Source organism: Sapajus apella, unplaced genomic scaffold (genome assembly GCF_009761245.1).
Source record: "Sapajus apella isolate SASKATOON/1434 unplaced genomic scaffold, GSC_monkey_1.0 scaffold76, whole genome shotgun sequence".
In the NCBI taxonomy this organism is placed as follows: domain Eukaryota; kingdom Metazoa; phylum Chordata; class Mammalia; order Primates; family Cebidae; genus Sapajus; species Sapajus apella.
Window position 1 is genome coordinate 6,485,235 of NW_022437016.1, and position 8,196 is coordinate 6,493,430.

At 44.1% G+C, this 8,196-nt stretch overlaps 1 pseudogene; it reads right to left on the minus strand.

Annotated features, from left to right (window-relative positions):
- Nucleotides 1–2,982, minus strand: part of LOC116532465 — a 40,954-nt pseudogene extending 37,972 nt beyond the window's left edge.
- Nucleotides 2,983–8,196: the final 5,214 nt, after the last annotated feature.

The following is an 8,196-nucleotide window of genomic DNA, read 5'->3' on the forward strand; positions in this document are numbered from 1 at the left end:
TGAGGTAGGAGGATTGCTTGAGCCTGGGAGTTTGAGGCTACAGTGAGCTGTGATCAAACCACTGCACTCTGGCCTGGGCAATAGAGCAAGACTCTGTCTCAAAAAACAACAACAACAACAACAACAACAAAACAAAACAAAAACCCAACCAACCAACCAAACAAAAATAACCATCTGTTTAGAGCAGCAGCACAGACCCACAGGTACATCAACAACCCAAAAGAAAGTGCTCAGGAAAGAGCATCTTGGCTTTTCTGAAAGGAGACATCTTTTAGACCTGATCTTGCCCCTAATTTAGAGACAAAAGTGTTATAACTCAGAGGCTGATGCTCTTGAGGAGGTTGAGAAGTAAGACCTAAGAGACTCAGATAATGAGGACATTATTAGGTAACGAACTATACCACTAATACAAACATCAATAAGAAAACATCACCTCCATCCCTGCAGCTACTTTAAGCAAAGCACCGAAGACCCAGGTTTTCTGAATAGGGGATAGTTTAAAGTCTGTTAGCAGGTTTAACTCACTCAACACTGGCACAATATGTTACCTATTCTTTGTTTTTAATTATACGGTAACTTGGTACACTTCAACACAAAGGGGAGGCTAGGGGAGTGCTAAAGGAATAAAGAAAACAGAACCAGCCGGGCGCGGTGGCTCACGCATGTAATCCCAGCACTTTGGGAGGCCGAGGCGGGTGGATCACGAGGTCAAGAGATCGAGACCATGCTGGTCAACATGGTGAAACCCTGTCTCTACTAAAAAAAAAATACAAAAAATTAGCTGGGCATGGTGGCGCATGCCTGTAATCCCAGCTACTCAGGAGGCTGAGGCAGGAGAATTGCCTGAACCCAGGAGGCGGAGGTTGTGGTGAGCCGAGATTGCGCCATTGCACTCCAGCCTGGGCAATAAGAGCGAAACTCCAACTCAAAAAAAAAAAAAAAAAAAAAAAAGAAAACAGAACCAGTATTTCACAAGTATATTAAGCAGTGATGAAGCAACAGCCAATGCTTTGTGGAGAGACTCAAGGGTAAAATTTGCTCAGGTGCTGTGATGGTTAATACTGAGTGTCAACTTGATGGGATTGAAGGATGCAAAGTTTTGTTCCTGGGTGTGCCTGTGAGGGTGTTGCCAAAGGATATTAACATTTGAGTTGTGCTGGGAGGGGAGACCCACCCTCAACCTGGGTGAGAACCATCTAATCAGCTGCCAACATGGCTGGGCTAAAGGCAGGCAGAGGAACGTAGAAGGACTAGACTGGTTTAGTCTTCTAGCCTGTATCTCTCTCCCATGCTGGAGGCTTCCTGCCCTCGAACATCAGACTCCACTTTCTTCAGCTTTGGGACTCTTGGTCCTTCGACCACAGACTAAAGGCTGTACTGTCAGCTTCCTTACTTTTGAGGTTTGGGGACTTGGACTGGCTTCCTTGCTCCTCGGCTTGCAGATGGCTTATTGTGAGACTTTACCTTGTGATCGTGTGAATCGATACTCCTTAATAAACTCCGCTTCATATATACATCTATCCTATTAATTCTGTCCCTGTGGAGAACCCTGACCAGTACAGGTGCTCTGAGGGGTTCTCTTCAGCATATCTTTGGGGAAGATTCAGAGCAGCTGCCAGCCAGTATCCAAAGTCTCAAAGACAGTGTGATTTTCATGAGGACCCTGAGAAATAAAGTTCCTCTCAAATTTCTGCAGAAATTCCAAGTCAAGAAGATCATCTGAGCTGAGGGCTTCTTCTCCAGCTACAGCTTTCATGGCTTGTACATCCTTCCCAATAGCTTGCACACGCTGGTCACATACATCAGCACGACCCCTCCTGGCCATCCCTTCTCCAATAGCGGACTTCATGAACAGTGATAGTTCAGGCAGCACATTGATAGGTGGGTGAATCTCTCTGTTGTGCAGCTGTCTGTCCACACAGACCTGTCCCACTCAGGGCAGAGAAGGATGAATGATATCATTGGTAGGCATGGTAAGAGTAGGAAGTTGAGTCATTGAACCATTTCTACCTTTCCCTCGACCAGCATGTTCATATAGAGTGGCTAAATCTGTATAAGTGTAACCTGGGAAGCCTCATCCACCAGAAACCTCTTCTCTGGCTGTGGAAACCTCTTGAAGTGCTTCAGTAGAAGAGCTCATATCTGTTAGGGTAACCAGTAAATGCTTCTCACATTGGGATGCCAGGAATTCAGCTGTGGTCAGAGCCGGGTGAGGGATGATAATCCACCCAATAGTTGAGTCATTAGCCAAGTTCAAAAACAGGCAGACGTTGTCCATTGAGCCATTTTCTTCAATGCCAGATTGGAAGAAACAGGCAGTTCCCATGTTTACATCCCTAGAAGCAAATACAATTGCAAATTTTTCCTTGCTGTAGTCTACATCTTTGGATTTATTTAGCAAACCAGTCTGGCGACAGATTTGAGCTGTAATCTTTGTGTGGTAACCCAGCAGCAGAGAGGAAAAAAATGTTCTGCCCTGGCAATACTGCTCACACCAACTGTGGGCGAAATGCTGGTCTGAATCATCTCCTCTGGGTAGATTTGACATTAAGGATTGATTGGCCATCCCATGATATCAAAGAAATCTTCAACCAGTACAAGAGGACCTCTGTCAATGGGTTTTTCCGGGCCATTAAATACCCAACCAAGCATATCATCAGACACTGTTGCCTGAAGAATATCCCTAGTCCCTTGAAATACCTGAACCACTGCCTTGGAACCACCAACTTCTAGAACTTGCCCATGTCTCTTTGTGCCATCTAGTAATGTCCAGTGGACAAACTCAGCATATATGGGAAACTTAACATGATCTAAGATCACTAGCGGACCATGGACTCCTGATACTGTGACGTATGTAAGACGAGGCTGGGAGAGGTAGTTCTGACTAACTGCCAGCATCTGTTCCTGAGCTCCCACCACCAGTGGGCATGGGTAGTTTGGGTGTGGCCCATTCATAACCCCACGCATCGCCTGCAGCGCCATCATCCTCTGTCTTGACGGAGCATTTTCCCTGGGTGTCTCCACATTGTCTCCCGTCTGTATTTGTTTCTGTGTCCAAATTCCCCTTTTTAAATGACATCGGTCACATATTAATATTAGGGCCCAGCCTGATGACCTGATTTTAACTTGATTGTTTTAGTAAAGACCCTGTTTCCAATGAAGGTCGCATTCCGACATCCTAGAGGTCAGGACTTTAACACTTCTTTGTGTGCGGGTCAGGGATTCAACTCATAACAATTCAACTCACAACAAGGTCTATTGCCTGCAATCAGCTCTTGTGTGCTGATATCTGCATGCTTTGTAATGGAAGCAAACCTAAGCAAAGAAAGAGGATGTATTGGAAGTATATTGGGTGGCTCCTGGAATCAAAATAGAACTTTAACAGTCAGACCTGATGTCCAGGAGAGGCAAAGATTCCTGGACATCTCATTAAGGCCTGCCTTCCAGATGATTCTGCTTCAATGTCTTTCTGGCCAAGTGTCCTTTTTCTCAAGATACAAATTCTTGGAAGAGTCAGTTGGGTTAACCTGTGGTGGAACCAGGGCCTGTTTGGGGCACGTGAGTGAAATCAAGTGACTGGTGTAAGGCCAGCTGCCTCACAGAGGGTTAAACGGACACATCCATCTCTCTCCAAGTCTGATAACTACCTCATCACCCGAGCTCATTATCTGGCCTTGCCACACGGCTTCCCCACACCTGCCTCCACATGCCAAACCCAAGCCCACATTCAGCACTAAATTATGCATTCAACCCCCAGCCCGCTGTTAATAAACCCTGCAGGAAAATTTTTTTAAAGAAGCCCCATCAGACACCCTGCCTGGTAGCGGTTTGCTCTGTATGCACCCCCCACCCCCCACAAGGCCCGCTTACCCATAACCACTAGCTCCAGGTATTTCCTGCTTCTTAATAGCCAATAAGATTGCCTTCACTTTGTTTCCCCAACAGTCAATCAAGCCCATCTACCCAAGGTCCCGCCTGCTTACCCAGGGCAACTAGTTCCAGGTACTTCCTGCTTCCTGACAGCCAATAAAATTGCCTTTGCTTTGTTTCCCAATAGCCAATCAATCGCCTTCCCGCCCCATAAAACCCCATGACCTAAACAGCCAGGCACGACTTCTTTGGCCTCTTCCTGGGCCACAAAACCTCGCCTGGGAGCTGAATAAATTAGCTTCTCAGTTTCTCATACTTGCCTCAGTTTCCTCATTTTGCATCAGCAATAAATCTTACAACTGGCAGTCTTGCTAAGGCCTCCTGGGGAAGTAGAGGGGCAGTTCTCCAAAAGAAAGTGAGGGGCAGCTACTAAAAATGGGGGAGGCATGTGTTATGCAGGTGAAGCCACAGGTGTTTGCTACACATTGTACTTTAAGAAAGACTTCCAGCCCAGGCGGCCGTGTTTCTAAATACCATGGCACTTAAAGGAGCCATTTGGTCATCTGGAAAACGCAGAGTTGGGGGAAAATGCAGTGTCATGTGGTAAAAAGAGCGCTCTTGGTGAAATGAGGGCAAGTTTTGTTTAGCTTTTACAAATATTTGCAGATGCTAAAATTCTATCCTGAAAACGGAAGGGAATCAACTGAAAAGCTCTTGGAAACAACAAGAAAGTTCAACCAAGTATCAAGTTACTCACTGGAAATAAAAATAATGCCACACAGATCAATTAGAAGGAAAGCACAAAAGAACCAAAGATGTTTTTCAACTTAGCTACAAAGGCAGCTTGTAAAAGAATAAACTCGGAAAGAAGTGCCAAGGGCTTCTATTAAAAGAAAACAGCAGATTCTCCTTGGAGGCGTAAAAGACAAAGGGTAGAAAGAATTGGGATAATAAAGATGTTATTTCTCCCTAGATAAATGGATTAATTCACTGAGAGATTTCAGCTGAACAAACAAAATCAATCCTGAGCCAATCAAAATCCTAATTAGGTCTTTTAACTTGAAAATATGAGTCTAAAACTCATAGGAAGAGTCCCCGTCTGTGGATGTCAGATCCTCATAGCCAAAAAGCTTCCTCCCCCTGGTTTTGATTTTTGTTCTGTCATTTAATCATCTGTGAGACCTGTGGGGAAAGTAGCGTAACCTCTTTGGGCCTTAGTTTCCTCACCTGTGAAGAGGGATAATCCTATCTTTCTGTTTCACAGAGCTGTAGCAATGATCACATTAGAGAAAGTATTTGGAAGTGTCTTGTAAACTTAAAGCAAGTTTCATGCTATAGTTGCTGTTTTTATTTTCCCACGATGCCAGATAAATAGGAAAAATCACAATGCAAAAGGTGTCCATCGCTGTGCAAAAACACAAACACCTCTTGTTAGACTCAGATACATGATGATTCATAAATATTTGATTCCTGTGAAGGAGAGAAAAAACCTAATATGAGCTGTTTGCTGCACCGTCAGTGAGGGTTCACTTTCTGGTCATGAAACTGAGCAAAATGCATATGCCTCCCCCCAACCCTGTCTCCATCCCCAGACTCCCACGTTGTCATCTGTAGAATGCAAGGTTTTGGACTTCAGGGTGTAGACAGCATGAGCTTCGGAGTCTCTACAGATCTTGGTTCAAAACGTAGTGCTAGCTATTACCTTGGACAACTTATTCTTTCTTTTCTTGGGTTTCAAAATCCATCAGACAGGCATGATAATAATCTCTATTATTATATCTATTAGTATCTCTCAAAGAGATGATAATATCCACCTCATCAATCCTCAAGAAGACTTGAGGGTTAAATGGGATAATAAATACCCAGTGCCTGGAACCTAGTAAAAGCTCAATAAATGTGCATTATAAATAATTAACTATCATAATTACCATCACTATTATTACTCTAAGGGCCTTTACAGCTTTAAAATTCTAGGGTAATATGTCAGAGAAAAGCGAAAACAGGGAAGAAACAGTGAAGATTTCCTTTATAGGGCCTGAGTCAGTACTTGCGAGGGAGAGATGTTTCTGGAAGATGGCTTGTGTATTCATCATAAGGCCTCATTTAACCTTGGTGATTCACAACCAGAGCTTGACTGGGCATGCCATCCTCTGGAAAAAGGGGGATAGAGGAGGAAGGAACCAGAGGGGGATAGACAGGGGAAAGCCGCAGCCAGGGGACCGCAGTGGATGGTTCCTTGGGGAGTCTAGTCCAAGGTTTTTAACTTTTATAAAATATCTGTTAAACTGAGGAATTTCTTTTTCTCCAAATAAGTTTTGAGGTAGGCACTGTTGGTTGCCAAACCAAAGCAATGCCCTTCTCATTCCTTGACGATGCAACCCTGATAATTGTTCAGGATCTGGCAACTGAACGGCTCAGGAGAAAATGCTGCAGCCTTAGGACAAGGGCAGGAGGAAGCCTGATTACTCTGGCCAGTGATTGGTTTAGAAATGGGCATGTGATACAATTCTGGCCAATGAGATATCAGGATATGTAAGGCACGTCATCTTTTCCTCATCCTTAAGGAAAGGGGGACGTACCTTACATCTCTGGCAGGAACATAAAACAGCACAACCCTTATGGAGGGTACATTAGTTTCCTATCACTGCTGTAACAAATTACCATAGGCTTGGTGACTTAACACACACAACTTATTCTCTTAAAGTTCTGGAGTTCAGAAGTCTCCCTCGGCTAGAATGAAGGTGTTGGGAGGGCTGTGCTCCCTCTGAAGGCTCCGGGGGGGAATCCACTTTCCTGCCTTTTCTGGCTTCTGGAGTTTCCTTCTTTGCATTCCTTGGCACATGGCTCCTTCCTCCCTCTTCAAGGCCAGCAACTGAGCATCTTCAAATCTCTGTTCTGTCTGCATCCTGCCTTCTCCTCCATGGTAAAATCTCCTTCTGCCTCCCCTTTATAAGGAAACTTGCAATTACATTTAGAGATAACTTAGATAATTCAGGACACTTTCCTCATTTTAATATTCTTAATCACATCTGCAAAAAAAAAAAAAAATCAGATTTTAACTGTGCAGCCTCTGACTTCTACCTTCCATTCTAGTGACAAAGTATTGAGAACATCCTGACTCATACCGATAAGTAGTTGCACACTGAAATCGGGTTTCTTCATCTTCCATTGCACTGTCACTCAGGCTTAAGCTACTTTTCAATTAAACTGATCCAGAAGCTCGAGAGAGAAGGGAGTAGAAAATGTTCTATTTGAGTAGAAATCATTAATCTAGGCAATAGTTGTGCGTATTCTGTAGTATTCATTTGAATTAGGAGGAAAAGGGCATCCAAGATTTAAAATAAGTACAAAAAGCATCCAGAATAGAATAATCAAATCACCAAATCAAATAATCAAATTGACTCAGTTGTTATGCTGGGATCCTAATGGACCTCAACGTTAGCCGCACCTGACTCACAAGATTCTGGTAATGGGTCACTGGTAAAGCCCAGGTAAAGCAACCTCAACCCACCCCCACAACCAGCGTCACCACATCCCGCCAATGCAAGGGAGTCTGACCAGTGAAGGCCATCCACGAAGAGGGGCAGTCTTGAGTTCGTTAGGAAAATATGTATATGCTACACAATGGGAAATTAATAATAACTAATATTTACATAGAAATGAATAAGATGCTTCCCATTCTCTCCTTTATTTGATCCCAATAAAGGGAGTTAGATAGGACAGATGCTATTTTATAAAAGAGGAGACTGAGTCTCAGAGAAGTGCTGTAAAGTGTCCCTGTTGGCCAGTGATAAAGAAGAAAAAAACTGTTATAACTTCAAGTTCTTGATTCTTTTTTTTTTTTTTTTTTTTAGACAGAGTTTTGCTCTTGTTACCCAGGCAGGAGTGCAATGGTGTGATCTCAGTTCACCGCAACCTCCGCCTCCTGGGTTCAAGCGATTCTCCTGCCTCAGCCTCCCGAGTAGCTGGGATTACAGGCATGCGCCATGCCCAGCTAATTTTTGTATTTTTAGTAGAGACAGGGTTTTACCACGTTGACCAGGATGGTCTCGATCTCTTGACCTTGTGATCCACCTGCCTTGGCCTCCCAAAGTGCTGGGATTATAGGCATAAACCATTGCGACCGGCTGACTTTTTTTTTTTTTTTTTTTTTTTTGAGACGGAGTCTCACTCTCCTGCCCAGTCTGGAGTGCAGTGGTGTGATCTCAGCTCACTGCAACCTCTGCTTTCCAGGTTCAAGCGATTCTCCTGCGTCAGCCTCCTGAGTAGCTGGAATTACAGGTGTGCACCACCATGCCCAAGCCCTTGTCTCTTTTCTTAATCCTC